Here is a 19,642-nt window from a genome sequence, read left to right as displayed (position 1 = left end):
GGGACACAACTGTGGTTTTTTCTTTCCCCACCTCTCCCCCCACACATTGGAGGTACATTAATTAACTGCAAAGCATGCTAGCATGCTGCTAGAGGTTGTTAAAGCATGCCCACTGAATTGAGAGGTTTCACATCTAGACATACACGCTCCCAAGCAAAATAAAAGAAAAACAAAGCAAAATAATGAAAATTATCAAAGGACAGGAGGCTCCAACATATCCTTTGTTTTCAAGATCCAGACATAAGAAGGACAGCTGGATGGATAGATAGATAGAACACCCAACTCCTGAAAACCTTTAAGGGTAGAGATTCTCATGGTTTCTCTGAATAACCTGCTCCAGTGCTACACTATCTTCCCAGTGGAAAAAAATTTCATAATGTCCACTTCTTATATGCTCCTTTTCCGCGGTTTTGTTCATCAAGAAGCCTATTGCTCAGTCAAGCGGGCTTTCCGCTCAAAGTCCTGATCTTCCTGGAAAATGACATGGTCTGCTCTTGAGCTGTCCATGGATTTTCTTTAAAAAGATCTTTAATTTTTCTTTTTAAGCCCCTTATTTACTACCTCTCTAGGCATTCTAATTTAGCAAATCCTCAGATAAGCTACAGTCCACAGGCCTGACTTTACTGCTAAGCTTCCCAGACTTCTCCAAATCCTGAACTCAGTCATCTCATGATCACTTAAACTCAAGATCCACCAGCTTCTTCCATCGTTGTGGTCAAATAGGTCAAACAGAGCATTACCCCTGGCTGCTAGGAATTCATCATCTACACCTTCTAGGAACTTCCAACATCGTCTGCCCAAAGTTTTGAGGCTCTCCCAGCAGATGTCTGGATGGCCGAAAGCCTCTGTGAGGACAATGGGCAGGAGACCTCTAGTTGTTTCCAGAAAGCATTAACCACAACTTCCACCTTGTCAGGCAATCTGTAAAAACTCCCAAACACCACTGCTTGTGTTCCCTCCTCTCTGATTCTGCCCCACAGACTCAACAAGCATGTCTCTGCCTAGAGCTCTATGCAGACAAGGAGCTACCTAAGAGTGCAGCTTTCCCTCTCTCTTCCTTTCGATCCTTCCTAAACAGCCTACACCTATCCATGACTGTGTTCCACCCATACATGCAATCTCACCATGTTACAACCCTGCAACTCTACTGGATAAAACTTTAATTTTGGGATATGTCCCATTCTATGAAAAGAAAGACGTAAACAGAAAACCATGGCAGAAAGTATTTGTGCCTTTTAAAAGGGATTGATGTATAACATTCAGATGTGTAACTGGAAGTGTTCTGAAAGTGTTCATGTTGTTACTCATTTTAATTAAAAAAAAATACATTTTAATTTCTCCACTGTTTCCTTCTGCTTACAAGTACTTCAAGGCAGGAAATAGTCACCATAGGTTGGTTTTACAAACGAGCATGGGACAAGTACCTTCATTAAGAAGTTTTTGACTCTTCCATTCACTGAATAGATGTTTCAGGTCCATCCAATAATTCCCAGTTCTTGAGACACTTTGAAAAGGCTGCAGAGATTGGAGAAGATTCCAATGACTAGGGAAAAGCAAGCACTGCATACATCTTCAAAAAGGGTAAAAATACAATCTGAAGAACTACAGATTGGTCAGCCTTGCTTCAATCCGAGTGAAAATCATGAAACACATCCTCTTGGAAAATACTATAGCGCACACAAAGATGATGATGATGATGATGAAAAACACTAGCATGGATTACCAAGGGTAAATCATGCTTGATCAACCTCATTAGCTGCTATGACAAAATGACTAGATCTGTGGATGAGAAAGCAGTCGATGTTGCTTACCTTGACTGTTCAGCTTTCAACAGCTGTCACTGACAGCATCCCTGAATCCAAGTTGGTATATTAGAGTCTAGATGGGTTAACTACCAAGTGGATGAAACACTAGTTGGATGATCAGCCTCAAAAGGCAGTAGTTATCAGTTCATACCCTACCTAGAGGCCAGTTACAAGTAGAGTTCCACAACTGTAATGCATCCTCATTGAGTTTTTGGAAGACATCAAGCTGGGGGGGTGGGTGGGTGGGTGGGTGGGTGGGGGTGTGTGTGTGTGTGTGTGTGTGTGTGTGTGTGTGTGTGTGTTTTTAGCTGACAGCCTCAAGGGCAGGGCTGCCATTCAAAGCAACCTAGATGGGCTGGCAGAATGGGCCAACAGAAGCCACATTAAATTCAAAAATAAATGAAGTTCTGCTCTTGGGACAGGCTAACCCTCTGCAGTGGTACAGGCTGGGGTCTGATTAGCTGGGGAACAGCTCTGCTGAAAAGGACCTGAGGCTCCCAGCAGACAGCAAGCTGAACCCAAACCAGAAGCGCGCCCTGGCAACAATGAAGGCCAACAAGCATACTGGAGTGTATCAACAGGAGCACAGCAGGCAGATTGAGGGAACTCACTATTCCTCTTTACTCAGCGCTTGTTGGATCACATCTGGGAGACTGCATCCAGTTTTAGGACATGTACAAGAATGACATTGATAACCGGAGTAGGTTCTGCAAAGGGCCACGAGTCTTACGGGGACTGCAGCACCTTCCCTGTGAAGAAAGGCTGAAGGAACTGGGCTTGTTTAGCCTAGAGAAAAGGATTTGGGGGACAGAAGAACAATCTTCTGATATCTAAGCAGAAGTAACTGCAAAGACAGACAGAGCCAGGCTCTTCACTGAGATACATAGTAAGAGAACAAGACACAAATTGAAATAGGAAAGGTTCCAAATAGATATACTAAAAACCTTCTCACTAGGCTGGCCCAGGGAGGTTGTAGAATCTCCATCCTTATAAGTTTCCAAGACATGACAAAGCCTTCAGTCTGAATACAAACAAAAACCTGGTCTAAATTCAGTTTTGACTCTGCTTTGAGTAAGAGTTTGGACTATCATTCCAACCCACACAACTATGAACTGAATGCATCTAGAAAGGTCTCCGATAAGAAGAATATAGTTATACTAAGCATTTTCCTGTTTAAGTTTCTCTGAAGAGACAGTTTTGGACAGCAACTTTACCTCTTTTTATACCACGTAATTTTTTCTTCCACTGGAGAAATCCAATTGGTTTCATAACTTCAGGATTTCATAGTTCAGTAGCTTACACAGCATCACCTTATGACACTTCATTATGGCCTCTAAACTTACATTACACCAAAGAAAAATCTGAATTCAAAAATGGAGGGAAAACACTCCTCCACATCAAGATAGTTCGAGGTCATTTTGTGACCAAAACCAGATCAGAATGAGTATCTCTACCTACTGACAGAAGGAGGGATTTGAAAATACTTCCAATATTTTAGAAGCACTTCTGTATTGAAAAGTACAGAAACAACAGTCAATGCATTGCAACATAAGACACATGAGAACACACACCACAGTATTCCCTGCCCCTGCCCCCCCCCAAAGGAGGGTCACTCTTGCAATTCCTGATCCTTTTTGCCAAGAGTAGAAAGGCTAATAAAAATACTGCGCTGATCAGCAGTCAACAGAACAACGCTTAATGTATGCTCAGAGATCTCTGCAGTAGATGGCATTTTCTGCTGGAAAGAAGAAACGGCATTTTCTGCAGAAGGCTGGAATAACTAATTTCAAGATAACAGCAAACAACTCAGAGGTATCTCTTGATTTGCAGATACTCCATGAAGCATCTGCTTTACTGGGTTTATAATTCTGTCCAGAAGGGGCCGAGGTGGGAATCTTTCTGCTCTATTACAGATGGGGGGATCCACATGCAATTATATTTCAGCAACACGAGCCTCAAAAATGCCTGCTGGCTTGCTTCTTCCAGAGATGGAGAGTGCTCCAGGACCCTGCACCTGCACAGCCTCACTGTCAAGCAGGGGGAACAGTCCGTGGGTGTCTGAATGGCTTAGAAATCAGCAGTTAGAAAGAAGATTTGCACTGTTAACGCCAACCAATCTTCCACAGGCCATTTTTCAAGAGTTCCTACTTTTAAAAAGGAAAAAATCATCTATTTCTTTTCCTTTATCAAGCTAAGATACCGGAAAAGCAAAGCTGCTTCCGTAACTAATTCTTCTATGAGAAAAGTTACCACTGAAGTGGAAAACAGCAATATCCAAAGTAAATCCTCATAATAACACAGTGGCCCTTCAGTGACATAAATACAAAGAGGAAAGCTCCCAAAATATAAAATGGTCCACTCCAAGAAGGCAGTTTAAGTAAGTCTTTCCACACTACTGGATCCTATCTCTACTCATTACTAGCAAGCAAATCCAGACTAAAAAGAACAAAGAAAAAAACCCCTCTGATATACAAACCACATACCATGTTCCCTTAGAATAAAGGTCCTGGGCAACTATTTTTAAAATTTATTTATTTATTTATTCGCAGTCTACCTTAGAAGGGGGTTGATTTGTCTAGGAAATGTTATAGCAAATAGCATGAAGACAACTGCATTTACAAGCTAGGAGCCTATTGATATACTATTTCTTCCATCCTGCTACTTAAATAAAAAGCCAAAACTCTTAACTGCTACTTTCTCCAGCTTGCTGCCTCTATCAGAGTAGAAGAGGACTGCCCTCTTTCTATAGTTAGAATGGGTTATTTCTGCAAATTCTCAGTATTTCGGGTTTCACTGTAAAATACTTGGCTTCTCTTCACAGGAGGAGAAGTACATATAGATGTTACTTTTTTCCCCCCTCAGACAAGGGCATTTCAACTATTTCCACAGGACATATTACTTACAAGGTTTCCACAGGGATCCAGGTCTCCCGTTTAAGAGTGCAAATAACCACAATGCAGAAGATATATCTGAGGGGAGGATTAAGATGGATGTTACCGCATCCCAAAGCCTGTTCTTTCTATTCCAACAGAGCAATTAACCCAAAGGTTGAAAGGAAAGCTACAGGTGAAATATAGTTCAATCTTATAGGCTCCCAACATAAATTTCCCTAAACACTCTCAGAAACAAGTTAGAGAAATATAACCTAAAAAACAACGATGCAGGGACTCATCTGGTTAATCAACTGCACTCACGAGACAGCAGCTAAATAACCAGCAGAAGGGCATTTAAAGTTATTTTCTGGATCTGATTCCTTCCAACAGTTTAATTAGTGGTTTGGATGACAGTATGGGTACGCTTTTAAACATTCATAGATGGCATCAAGACAGACTGTAGCTCAAATAACTTAGGTGAAAATGTCCAAAATAAACAATTCTGTACCAATAATGTTTTTTAAAGATTACACTAAAAAGTCAAAGTGGTACTATTAAAGTATCAAACAAAAGAGGTTTAAACACAAAAAAACCCCACCAAATATGAAATATTATACAAAGGGGATAAATCAATGAAGCAGTATAGCAGAGGAGAACAGGGTGCTCACAGTGGATTAAAAACTGCACACAGCCAATACTAGACTGTTGCCAAAAGAAGCAAGTCCCATTTCTAGGAGTGTTATCCTAGACAATCAGTGACGTCTGGAAAGCAATTATAGTTCCTTGGTGCTAATAACACATCACAGTTGGAATCCCATACTCAGTTTGGGGCTCCACATTTTAAACTGCTGACAGATAAAGAGAAAGCACCCAAGAGAGAACTGCAAGGATAATGGTTTTAGCAAATGTGGCTTATAAGGAACAAGTAACAAGGTTGCTTGGGTGTTTGTCTCAAAAATGCAAAAGGCTGTCCCACCTACCACCTAAGAACCCACAGCCCAACCACAACAATCTGGACATATACTCTTTCAATACACAGAAGTATGTATGAAGAGGACAGCAATCAGCGAGGTTCTGGATGGAACAGGAAAGTTTAAACTTGCAGCTGAGATGATTTGGATTAGAATAAAGTTTTAATAGTTAGAACACTAAAATAAAGGAACAAGATACCTAAGGATGCTGTGGGATCTCTTGCCTTTGATGATTTGCAAGAACAAGATTGACATATAGTCCAAAAAGACTTGATTCTGCCCCAGTATCATGGGCAAATGAACACCATCACTTATATTTCTGTGGTCCAAAATGCCTTTACAGTATTAAATCCCTGATATCTTCAGAGTTTGTTTGTTCTTTAATTTAACAAATGCACGTTAGGAACAGAATCAGAACAGTTGAGGTTGGAGGGGACCTCTGGAGGTCTTCTGGTCCAATCCCCCAGCTCAAGTAGGGCCAACTAGAGCAGGTTGTCCAGGACCTTGTCCAGACAGCTTCTGAATATCTCTAAGGATGAAGACTCCACGACCTCTCTGAACAACCTGTTCCAGTGCTTGATCACCCTCACAGTAAAAAAAACTTTTCCTGATGTTCAGACAGACCCCCCTGTGTTTCAGTTTGTGCCCATTGCCTCTTGCCCTGTCACTGGGCACCACTGGAAAGAGCCTGGCTCCACCTCCTCTGCACCCTCCCTTCAGGTATTTATATACATTGATGAGATCCCCCCCGAGCCTTCTCTAGGCTAAACACTCCCAGCTCTCTCAGCCTTTCCGCCTATGACAGATACTCCAGTCCCTTAATCACCTTAGCAGCCCTTCACTGGACTCTCTCCAGTATCTCCATATCTCTCTTGTACTGGGGAGCCCAGAACTGGACCCAGCACTCCACGTGTGGCCTCACCAGTGCTGAGCAGAGGGGAAGGATCACCTCGCTCGACCTGCTGGCAACACTCCTGCTCGTGCAGCCCAGGATGCCATTAGCCTTCTTTGCAGCAAGGGCACATTGCTGGCTCATGTTCCACTTGGTGTCCACTTGGACCCCCCAGGTCCTTTCCCGCAAAGCTGCTTTCCAGCCAGTCAGCCCCCAGCATGTACTGATGCATGGGGTTATTCCTCCCTAGGTGCAGGACTCGGCGCTTGCCTTTGCTAAGGGACAGGAACAGGAAGGTAAGACTTTCTACCAAATAACCGAAGGACAAGCCAGTCTATGACTCCTAACAAAGATAAAAGATTAAATGGTTTCTAGATTCTGTCTCCCTACCACTGCTGTAAGAACAACTTGAGAGACGGGACACGTGCTCTTCCCGTGCTTTAGTGCAAGAGTTAGGAGTCACAAAATGCACAGAAGGTCCTGACAGATCAGTTCAAACCACTGAAGTTTCACTCACACATACCTGAGAATGGACAATGCCACGCAGCATTTAGACATATTTTAAGAGGAGAAAAGACTGAAACACTCTTTTGTTCTTGTTTATTCCTCTTTTTTAATTTCTATTTCATGATTTTTATTCTTTTTCATCCTATTTAGTAGCTTAGCTTTAAGGTAAATAGCAGAACTTTCCTTCTGTAAGTTATACTCTTCTTTTCAAGACTGACTTGAGCAATCTGTTTCCCAACTGTCTTATTTTATACTTTATCCATTCTCCGTTTTTTTCATATTCTTCCATTTTCTTCATCTTCTACCAAATCTTTCTTCTGTTCTCTGCATCATTTCAACAACTCTTAATACTGCTCTTCAGAGCTATAAAATCCTTACAGATCACATTTGCTTTGCTACAACTTACACTTCAAGATCTTGTCAAGCCTGTTCTTCAGCATGCACACACCTTCAAGCTAAACGAAATATATTTAAATGAAGTCTGAAATTACTACTTGATAAACAGCACTGCACTTGTACAGTGTCTCAGATGTGACTCATCTCTACCATGGAGCTAATATACATGCATGCCAAGATCAAATATAACAAAACAAATGCTATCAAGATTAAAAAGAAACACACATACAAAGAGGTTGGTATTTACAAGGCAGCCCAAAGGACTGTGCGCCCAACTGAAATGAAGTGAAATGTGGGCACACACCACCACCCTCCAAGGCACATAACCTTCAGCTATACTTCAGGTTCAAATGAAGAAGAACAAAAAAAAAAAAAATCAAGGCAACAATGTACAGAAATAACTCAGCGCTGGGCGGCACACTTCCGATTTTAAACCCTAGATTTTGCTATTGCTTCAGTCCCTTATTTTTCCAATTTGTTAAACAGCCGCCTTTGAAGTTTTGAGATGTAAACAATGTAGAGCAAAGGCAGAGGTCTCTACTGCTTTCAATTAAGCTTGCACAAAGTCCAAATAATTTCATTGGGAACATGGTTTATAAAAAGCTGTATTTGTTCCCAATACTATTGCTAGTAATAGTGTTCTTTATTCTGGGTCACTGTGCATGTCTGTCTGCTTCCAAGTACGGAAGCAAATTCTCAGTTATCACTGCTGTTTCAACACCCAAAACTCAGATGGAGAAATTCAGGTTTGTAATGATTCTTTCTACATTAGTTTCTCCTGTGTATTACACTCTACTACAAGCAAGCTATGACTGGTAGAAGCCTGCTTTATTCCAGGTTATTTAATAGCACTGAGTTTGTATTTCCTCCAACATATGAGGAACATTTCTTGATAATAAACATCAGATAATCCTGGAATGTGGGTTCAGCTTTCACCTGAAGCACTGCTGCTTTATTACAAGCAATCAGGCCAGTTTCTACATACACAAAATGCTCTAATTTACTGAAAATTTTAACTTCCCTTCTATCTGGGATTTTAGCACCTTTACTGGCAGAGAAGTATTCCATACCCTTCCGGTTTATTTTAGGGAAAAACATATTTATCCGTGCTAGCTATGTCATCGTTCCTATGGCTTTAATTGTCTCAGTAATTCATGCTCATACATGAAAGCCAAAAAAAAACCCAAACAAACAAACAAAACAAAACCAAAAAAACCTTTTTGTTTTTTTTTTTTTAAATGCTATCAGCTTTCAGGAAAAGATTTATTGTATTCAGAAAATCAAACCGACACGTAAACATTTATGTAGAATAAGATTAAGGGTCCTTTATTCTAAGAGTGTAACCCCTTAACATCTTAGAGTAAGTACATCAAGAAATTCACCAAAATGAGTTTTCTTCAAAATTACATTAAAAAAATAAGCAAACCCTCCCAGCATGTGTGTCATTTAGGAGTAGAAAAAGAGAACAATCAGGAATCAAAACAGGTGTCACTAGTAACAGCTGTGGCATAAATGTCTTTCAAATTGCACACACTCACATTGCACACACTCACACAATAACAAACAACATTCCGTCCTTATTCAGATTTAAATTTAAACTTTAAATTAAGATTCAAAATACCTAAAGGCTGGTATGAAAGCATCCATTAATTCAGCCTTTTTTGAGGGGGGTGTGTGTGTGTGTGACACAATCTCTCATTTATTTAAGCAGCTATTCCAAGAAAACTTATCATCTTTCTAAGGGAACGTTAATTCTTCTAACTTTTCATTCAGCAACTGAACAACAAGTCATACATGCCTGTACTACATTACAGGACTGAGGCATGCACTCAAAAAAATAAAAATCTTTTTGGATGCTTTCAGCAAAGTTTTATTTATATGGTAAGAGATTAGAAAGAGATGAAAGTATTTGTATTACTAGCCCCTTTACAGTAGACCATAGTGCAAGTGCACAGCGAACATGCTGGAGAGTTGTCAGAGTACAACAGAAGTAGAACACCACTAGAAATCTGCGCCTTAGCTTGAAAAACAGCAAAACCTACCCTGTAAGTACACACACAGGTTCTGAAACCCCATCTTGTTATCACAGGCAAGCACGGTACCTGTGCAAATGACAAAATTTCTTGCCAAAGGCCATTTGTGATGACCAGACAAGGTTATAAAGCTATCTGCAACCGATACATCAATTTTGTGTGGATAGTGCTGTGATTTTTTTTTCCCTCCGTACACAAACATTTAGCCATGAAATAAAATTAAGTTCGTAGCACTATTAGCATAAAAATCATTATGTGCTTCTGTTATGTTCTGGATGGCTAATTATCATACAATAGATTACATTATGACATGAAAAGGCATATACCAAAGGTTAGAATTGCGAAATTTAGTTGCAGTTTCCATGTTTATCAGAAGGCAGGCAGGAGATAAGGGAATCAAACCCTCATTTTGGTTTCAATGCCCAGCAACATTCCTCTGTTCTGAACCTGTGCTCGCCACAGCAGCTTCTATGCTCTCACTCACTCTTGGAAAGAGCAGAATATGGTATTTGTACATATATAATCTGTACAGCTGATTTGTACACAGAAAAAAGAGCTCCCCACCATTACCTCTCTTCAGTAACTGGGCCTCTATAAAGAAGTCATGTCTCTGCGGATTCCACGTCTCCCAGGCAAGCATCTCAAGACTTTTCAGACAGTATCCAACTGGCATTGTCCATGGAGACTGCTCACCTGTGCAGAGCACAGACTCTAGAACTTCTCAATCACCCCAGATGGGTGTAGCTTCTATATAAAGGTAGCTTAGTCTCCGTTGTCCCACTTCCCTTGCTAATGCCTCATCTCAGCATCAACCATGCTGAAGAAACGGGGGCAGAGGAGGAATGCAAGCCAAGTAACACTTGCACAGAGTCCGAACAACCACAGGTTGCATAAGATCTGTTCCTTCACATTCTGCCTACTCTCATCCCACTTGTGGCAACAAATAGTAAATCTCAAAGTCTGCGAGATAAGAATCGGTCGAGTCTTAGCTACCTTTAGACACCTAAATAAGAACAAAAGAACTGGGCTCCTGTTGAATTATTTTGGGGAAAGGAACACCCAGGATGAAGCAGCAGCCCTGCAGACATCCAATACACAAACACTTTTACGCAGACAGATGCTGCCAGGACTTCTTTTTGAAGTGGAAAAGAGCACCTCTGTTAGCTAGCAGTCTCCTTGGACAAACCAGAAACAAAGTCCTCATTTGGTCATGCTTTTCCCTACCAACAAAACTAATGGACCTAAAGATCTCCCAGGTGTAAAAGTGACTTGGGGAAGAATGAGTACAACTAACATTCTGCTTTAACTGAAATAAAACCAACATGCTAAGCAACTGGAAAGTGAAGGAAAAGGAAGTAGAAGGATCACAGCAGCGCCTTAACCCAAATTAACTAAAGCAGACAGCGACTTTCCTAGCTCTTCAGACTGAATTGATTTCAGGGAGTAAGCTTCAAGAATGAGCAACTGAAGACAGTACATTAGCAGGGCTCAAAAATGGCTTACTATATAGGCTGTAACATTGGCAAGACAAAAATTGCTTAAGACACGGGAACTGGAGCTACCATAAAACACCCCTCCTAGAAATTTTTAAATAGTGAAATGTAAGGGATGAGCTCAGGTGAAAACCACATACTTTTATCAGTAATGCAATCTTGCAAAAGGTTTCTATTGCATGGTAGACCAGTCTTGGTCTATTCTCTTAACAAACCAGTTTCCAAAATGGAAGAAAGTGAACCTGAGGGGCACATCTGAATGTTGTTGACTGCTAGACTTGCACTGACTCTCCATTTTCTCAAATCCCCACCCCCCAAACCATACTTAAAAAGAAGTAAGCATAGAGAAGACTGAGACAACAAAGGCAGTCTGAAGCTTGACACCTGCTTCAGAGCACAAAACATGATATTTTCTGTTTAGAGAAACAGATCTACACCGAATCTCAACTATGGAAGAGAAATTCATCATGGTTGCCTGCATATCATCTGCCAAGATAGTCTACCAGATCTGTGTTTGTTCTGGGCAGGTGAAAGGCCTATTGAGGTATTACTGTTTGCACTGCCTGCTTGCCTCCTGACAAGGGTGGAGCACTGGGATAAGCAGGTCCCAGCTTGTTGGCACCACAGTAAACTCAGAAATACTCATCTTACTCTGGTTCTGTCCAGAAATTTTAGTTTTGTCTTCCCGAGTTTCAAGTACAGTTCTGTGGAGTCAAACGGCTCTCTGGGACCAAGAACTAGAATGAAATAGGACCTGAAACATGGTTTCAAGGAAGGGAATGCAAGAGCAAATAGGCTATATACATGATGCTACTGGGCAAAACCACCACAATCTCAGTATGCCCAAAGTGTACATCAAAAAATGGATCCATGCTGGTAAAAATACCCAGTTATGAACTACAATTCACTGACATTAGCAATGCCACACTTTCACCACAAGCCCCTATTTAAATAGTGGTCCTAAGACCACTCACATTTAGTATCAAGACTGATAGTATGCCACCAGATCAACTTGCTTAGATTCCGTAATTAAGGGGACATGCTACCACTTCTCCTTAAGTGTCTTTTTCTCAGCCTGCCTCCCACCCTCCTTACCTCACACCCGTTGGGAAAACAAAATCATCATGCAACAGTTAAACATTCTTCCAGTGTCACAAGCCGCTATCTTACATTTTCAGTATGAATAAACACTGGCCTTATACTAATTTCTAAGGCCTGTTTACAATACAGCTGGATCAGTTCTTTCCTAGTTCATTTGCTTTCAATAGGGGCTTCATTCTCAATTCAAATGACAAATTGCTCCAGCAACCACACATACACATGGCTTCCTCAAGCCTGGCATTTTTAGGTTTAATAGATCCTTTTAAATTGCCAATGTTTTAATTACTATATAACAATATATACATGTTAATTACTTTGGAAGACCTGTGCAAAGCAGACAAGCATTCAACTTTAATACATAAATACTGCAGCCAAGAAGGATGTTTTAGCTATTGAACAGAGTTCATTTTGTTGATTCATCTTTGATGCATTTTCCTGGCAAAACGCTTCTAACAACACGAACTAAAAGAACATAATCCCTTAAACATCAGGAATAAAACCAACTGTGTTGACTTGAATCTGTTCCCATCAACTTTCTTTATCTGAAAATTGGCACTCATGCTAAATGGACAATCTAAATAACAGCATTTAATGATTGGTGTTTTCTAGATAAGCTGCCTCTACTTTTCCAAATCACTCTAGGAGAACCGTATTTGTTGAAGTAATGACCTTATTCAGATATTGCACCCTACTAAATACTGTCCTCCTTGCTCATTCTGGGCTGCCAGAATTCACCTCAAAAGAAAGATGGCACAGTCATCCCAGTTTCTCAACAAAAGAACATCATAATCTGTACTTTATCTTTGCTGGACTTTTAAATTGTACAAAGTGCTTGTGAAAACCTTTATTACTAGACACCACAATTACTGCAGGAGGGAGGGGGTAGGAAGGAGAATCAGGATTGGAATATGTTACAGATGTGTACCTTGTCTGCATTTGATATTAGCAAAGCGTAACATTCAGCGTGATCAGTTGGGAAGCACTAGTCCTGCTTCATTCTATGACACTGGCAGAAGTGCATCGAGGTGATGACTATCAACAAAGTGAGCTTGTGATCTGGAGCCATTAAAGGTGCGCACACGCTGCAGCTAGCCACCAAAGTCACATTCTTATTGCCTTTGCCCTTCCTCTCGCTTTTACTGCTCTTTTATTCATATGACATTTTAAATTAACACAAGGTTCCCAACCTTTACACCGCACCTTCCACAGCAGAGGCTGTAGTCTCATTAGTTTCCAGAAACCTTATGTCAACCCTGATTTTAAAAACTGTTAGCATAAATTTTTTAAGAAAAAAAAACACCCAACACTAGGAAATTCAAAAGCATGACAGTTCAGCCTAACTTATATAAAGAAAAGATCCTCTGGCTGTCTGTAACAGAATCTCGGTAATAAAGGCAACCAGAAATTATTTGAATACTACTTGACCATAGGAGATGATTATCCTAATGCCAGCAGTCAAGTTCTCCCCTATCAGAGAATCTTTTTCTTTCAGGAATGGAAGTCTGGCTTCGACCACAAACCTTTTCTTTCTTCCTCAACTTCTCCCCTCAAACTGAACAAGTACATCCTCTACACGGGAAGAACAAAGGCAACATTTTTTTTTCTTTTTCTAAATAAACTTATCTTCCCAAGTTCAGGTTTGCTTTTACATCAAAGACAGTTTTACCAACACTGTGCTAAGTACTGGTGCCAGTTTATTTATCTACTGATTTAGAAGTAAGTTTTTATCACTCTCTAGATCTTTAGGTCCCAGAGCTGTACTTGGAGTTTCCTTTGCCCAAAGCAAGTACAGAATGCACCAACATACAATTAAGATAAGTCAGGAAACAGTCATTAAAAATTCATGTGAAGAGCACAACAGCTTCAGGAAGAGAATGTAACAAACCAAAAATTGTTACATGTCATGAGTTCAGTCTGTCATCACAGCCCATCCCCAAATGAGTCATGGTAACTCAAAACAGAGATCATTATAGTCACAAAGCATACATATTGCAGTTTTATTGCAACAACAGGTGCGCTTTACCATTATTAGAGTAAAAACACCAAGTTACTGCATTCTGTGAGCATAAGATCACTGAGGAATGCAGATTTTATTCAAGTTTACCAAGTGTTTATGTATTTAAAAACAAAACTTTTCCCAACTCACATCATCTCAATATTTGCACCTCTTTCTATGTGAGTTAGCAAACACTTTCAAATTCTTAAGGGTGGGGAAAAACACACACTTGACAATCTCAGGTTGATTTTCTTTTTTTCCTAAAAGCGTGCAGCAAATTGAAGTCATGCTATTTTTTGTCAAGACTGCTGCACAAGCATGCAAATTCAAAGTGTCAAAAAGAAGAATGACTATGCTGAGTTGCATCGTTTGTAACATTCTTTCTTACTATTATAAACAAATTATGATAAATTACACAGGCTTCCAGTACAGTTAATGCAATCTCTACCTTTAATACAAAAATATAAGAGTTCATCTTTGTTTAGAAAAATGCACTTCGAATGGATTGCTATAAGCTGTTCGGTTTCTAACTTCAGTATTTTGCCATTAATCTTTTCATGTGTTAATGCTTAACATTCCATTTAACTAAATCCAAATATCACTAAGGTTATAAAAACCAGTTTAACCCACCTTTTGACTGTTATTTTTTTTTACTGAGCTTCAAGACATGGTCTTATTCACTAGAAGGCCTAAGCAGAACAACTTGTCAAATCTTTTCCCCCAGGTTAAACCAACTCTGCACACTGAAGTACGAAACTTCAGAGCATCATAAAGGTCGCTAGTACTTGACTATCTGAGTAATACTTTATTTGCCAAGTCTCCATAGAAGCCAGTTTACAACATTTCTCCTCATCTAACCAAAAATATACAATAGTCCTACTTTGCTTTAAGTATTGTCTAAAATTACATTAGCAGTCTCAGGCTGGCAGCATCATTCTCCTGTCTTTGTTCACAAAAGACGCTTTATAGATGATAGTCGTAAGGTATGCCCTCTACAGAAATGAAATTTCCTCCACAGGTTTAGTTTTTGAAGGAGCCAGATTCCTCAAAAACAAGATCCCAGGTAAAGTTAAGACATGGGCGGTAAACACTACTTCCACACACTGTCATGAAGCATCAAAAACACACTTCGTATCATAAAACCCACAAGTTCTAGCCTTGAAACATTTCTAACAAAGAATGAAGTTCAACACAAAACATCAAGAGAAAAGAGTGTGCTTCTGGAGATGGGAGAAGGTAACTAACTACCGTTTGACTGACTCATCCCCCACAGTACTTATGCAAGTGTACGTTCTGTCCACTAGGCTGGAAAACAATATGCTATGAGCTCCAACGCAATTGAATCTGATGGGAAAGGATCATCACAGTAAAATAGCTGTCTCCTGTGTCAGCAGCATGAAATTTGGAGAAGGCTGCAGTGATCACTTGGCAGATTCTTAGAGGTTTACATATCAAAAGAGTGGAACATCGATGTCTTAAATACTGCTCAGGAACATGCAGAAAAAGAACGAACTAGTGATGACACTAAGAAAAACAAAAAGTGGTGATATCCCTTCCCCATCCTTACCAATGAGGAAAAAACCCTAAAAAATGGTGGACCAGCCTGAAAAGCAGCTCTATTTAAATGGTATCTTTGAGAAAGGACACGATCCAAACACCTTCTTTTGAGCATATTCTTTAAGTTCTGTTCAATCAAGCCACTAACAATTCAGGTTACATGTCATGCTGATAGCAAACTCAGATGATAGCTGAAATCTTCATTATAATTCACTGTGACAACTTCATGCTAAAAGTATCAAAAAAAAAAAAGGAAAAGGTCTCATTTGAATGAGTTATCGGGTTGAATTTGAAGGATGATCAGCTTAGAGACAGAAGGAGAGGAGGAATAGAAGAAAGGAAAAGAAGAGGTTGTTCTTCCTCTCCTCAGATTCCTTAACATAAGATTCAATTAACAACATTCAACTCCACAGCACTACAGGGATGGCACTTTTCAGACCAAGACTATCCTTGAAAAAGCATGTAAAGATGGTAAATTAAAATACTGGAAGCAACACTAGCTTTACTGTTTTCTACTCTGTAGCTAGTTACCCAGTGCAGTAAGTACTATACAGCTTTTACACTTGGAGCCTAGCACAGCCAACTAAAGGCAATAGAGTTTCATATTTAAATGCAGAAGCTTAAAAGCAGCGTCAGCAATAACGAGAGAAAGCTTTCCTTTTCTTTCTAGGGGAAAGTAAGGAGCTTAGCTACATGGTTTTAGCAACCCTTAGGGCCAATGCGGCTCTACCAAAAAGTACATTGAGATTTAGTTAAGTCAGCTCCCTACCCTTAAACGCATGGTTATTACAAACCATATACAAGCTTACATACATAGACACACATGTATAAACAAAGTTATAAACACACAAATAGCACAGTGGACTGATTTGTTGTCTCTATGACAACTGCAGACAGCCCTCATGCTACTAGTTTACCTGAACTGCACACTCTGAACCCAGCAGTTAGAGTGAAACCAATTTGATAGAAGTCTGCCAATTTACAAGCACACACCTACTTCATGGAGACTGGTAAAGTTGTAAATAAAGTATATTAAAGCATTTTAGATGATGCACAAGATACAAGTATTGCATTTAAACTTTACCTATTTTGATTTATTTTACACTGACAGAATGAACTAGTAATTTGTGTGTTTAGACAAGTCATAAACTTACATAAATTCAGATGAGGACTTTGTTTCCTCCCCCTCTCAGAATCAGCAGAAACATTTAAAAAAAGTCTCAAAGCAATCAGAGGGCTTAACTTCATTAATTTGGAATTGCCTCCCCAACCCCACCCCTCCATCCTGTTAACCTAAAGCACTTGGGCTGAGGGAATATCAAACCAAATTTTATCCACCAATTTGAAAAGCTCGTGACAAATGTTTGGTTTTCTGTGATTACAAGTGTGTAACAAGTCACTAATACATACTTAGAATACCTACAACCTGTCTAGATTAGTCGTAGTACAGACAGAATCATATTTTAGTAAACTATCAGCTTTGTCTGTGCTTTAGCGCTACTGTTAACCAAATTCTTCATGGCCAGCTTCACGTAAAAAGCTGTAAGTTTTTAATTTAGGCTTATTGGGTGTTCCACAAGGAAAGCTCATCTTTTCCACCCTCCAAGGTTATCACAAGACAGTCACTTCAATCCAATAAAGAACGTCAAAGCAAAAGGAACTTTGCACTGTAACACTGCAATACCTTTGTTAACTTCCAGTATTTGTGTAAGGTGAAATTCTGCTTCTAGAACAAAGTCCAGATAAAAAGGCACTACAGCTAAACCGATTTCCTCAATTGCATGCTAGTCAAGAGGCTTTGAATCTACAGACTATGTCTTATGTTTTTGTAGTTTATCAGTCCAATGAAGAGCCCATTTCTCTTGCAGACAGTGCTTCAGATCCCATTTTGTCCAGTATAAAACTCAAAATTTGCTCCTGAAGTACATTTGTAGTAGTTTCAGGGGACTTCCCAGACAAAAATCCCTACAGAGGAATACTGTGGATGCAGAAAGAGCAGTCCAGAGCCATACCAAGAAGCCTGACAGGGCAAGTAACCGCTGCTCCCAGCTCCTCAGAGAGCCACAACAGAGCTCAACTCCCATGACATCTGTCACACTACAGGCATAGAACTGCTAATCTAAAACAGCAAGTTCATGGTAACACAAGAGCAAAGGATTTGGCGACTCTTTGCTGGTGAAGCATGCTAGAAGAGTAGACTCTTCCTTATCCAGATGGAGGCCCAAATTGGCAATCTTGCTGCAGCTGCTGAACAGATCAGTGGTCTCTGCATAGCACGTGCTCCCATGACTCTGCTAGAGATCACCATTTCCTCCGCAACACAAAACACATACTTTTATCTCAGTCGCTGCAGTGCAGTATCTCATGGTTTAAACTCACGTCTGGTTATTCAACAGACAGGCTAAGATACAGGCGCACACACATTCTTCTGCCAGTTTAGTCACAGAGCAAGACAGCTGCAGGCAGTAACCTCTTGAGCAATCTCCAGTAATCTTTTTGCAGCAGCTTATCAAAGCCTCAAGTCTTTCTGTCCAGAAGGGGATTACAGACATTGTCACCTTACTACCCAGACAGTAACACATGCTTTGGGAGCATCCAAAGAGGAGCAGCAAATGCCTATGGTTTAAAATAAATAAATAAATTAAAATTAAAAAATTAATCAAATCTTAAACTGGAAACCTTCACCCACGAACACTAAAAACCAGCACCTCTCAGCTCTCTGGTCAGCATGCATTCACCCTTTAGCTTCCCACACCAGGAACTCAAGTTGATCTCCCTCACCCTGCAGTTGCTGCACAATGCCCCTGACTGTGCATGTACTCTGTTTTCTCAAGCACTTTGAAAATTGGATTTATTTCACAAGCCATCAGAAGAACACAACAACTAGTTAGTCATAAGAAAGAAAATCCTGAAGCAAAACTTTGTTTCCCTGGTTTTCTCCTAAAAAAAAAAAAAGTATGTTTATTCAAATGTTTAAAATAGTTGTCATTCTAGTTGAAACTTGTCTTTCTAATGTAACTTGTGGATTTGGAGCTAAAAGCGTATTTTCCACTGGAATTTTTTCAGCATGATTCAGAACTGTCCATTTGTGCTTTCAAGATATAAATAATCTTCCACCTGCTTCCTAAAAAGTGTTGGTTTAGACCATGTTCTTAAACAAAGTTTCTTTCCATAAATGTGATAATTTAATCATTAAACCTTGTAAGATTAATATGGAAAGCACAACATGAAATCAAATTCATCCACAGTTTAGTCTCCAAGTGAGAGACTAAACTAAAAATAATTGAGGAATTAGAAATTTCAATTCTAATTTCTTATCTTTTCATTTTACTCACAATCAAGAATTACTGAATTTGTACTAGCAGCAAGACTCGTTTCTGGAATATCTACAAATAAAGGTTAAACTGAGACCACTTGAATTTTATGGATCCCTGACAGGTTAAGAATCCAGGCCCTGCTCAATGGAACTTTATTTTCCCCTCAGCAGCATAGTCATTTTTCACCTCACCTGAAGCCAGTCTCAAAGGCATAAGGAGTGTAGAAGTACTCCATCACAGGATATCTGCATCAAGGAATGACCATCAGATCATCTTTTTGGCCCTGGTTCTATTTGAAACTCCACAGATGGAACCTAGGTGACCTTCGCTAAAATTCCTAGAATCTTTCTAATTTCAGTATCAGCTTTGTTATTCTTATCAATTCTGTCTCCCTATTAGATTCTGAAAATAAGAACTAGAGACATCTGGGTCCAGTCAGCAATAAATTAAACAGCAGCAGCATAATTTATACCACTCATCATGGTTTCAAGAAAATTAAGTCTCATAAAACAAGTCTAACTTCTTCCTCCGTAAGACTACACATTTATTTGATAGCGGCAATAAGGAACCTTAGAATATGTTTCTGCAAGATATCCAACTTTGGCACAGATGAGCTCTTGCAGATCTAGCTTGAGCTACTTGCCACGGTTTTTATCACTGAACCACACTGCTGCAGCAACTAAGCATTTCTTGTCCAGTTC

The 19,642-nt window shown here is 39.8% G+C and overlaps 1 protein-coding gene across 4 annotated transcripts in view; it reads right to left on the bottom strand.

Annotated features, from left to right (window-relative positions):
- The window catches only part of EPB41L4B (erythrocyte membrane protein band 4.1 like 4B), a 183,852-nt gene that overhangs the window by 149,380 nt on the left and 14,830 nt on the right, over nucleotides 1–19,642 (bottom strand). Inside the window, exon 1 of one of the 4 annotated variants that reach the window (XM_076330228.1) lies at nucleotides 10,048–10,077. The exons of the other annotated variants lie outside the window; for them this stretch is intronic. The gene's annotated coding sequence lies outside the window, so the exon portion shown is untranslated. Of the gene's footprint in view, nucleotides 1–10,047; nucleotides 10,078–19,642 lie in introns of those variants that run through there. 4 annotated transcript variants of the gene reach the window in all.

This window comes from Aptenodytes patagonicus, chromosome 2, assembly GCF_965638725.1.
Source record: "Aptenodytes patagonicus chromosome 2, bAptPat1.pri.cur, whole genome shotgun sequence".
In the NCBI taxonomy this organism is placed as follows: domain Eukaryota; kingdom Metazoa; phylum Chordata; class Aves; order Sphenisciformes; family Spheniscidae; genus Aptenodytes; species Aptenodytes patagonicus.
The sequence above is the reverse complement of the archived record's forward strand: the minus strand, read 5'-3'. Positions and strand labels throughout refer to the sequence as shown.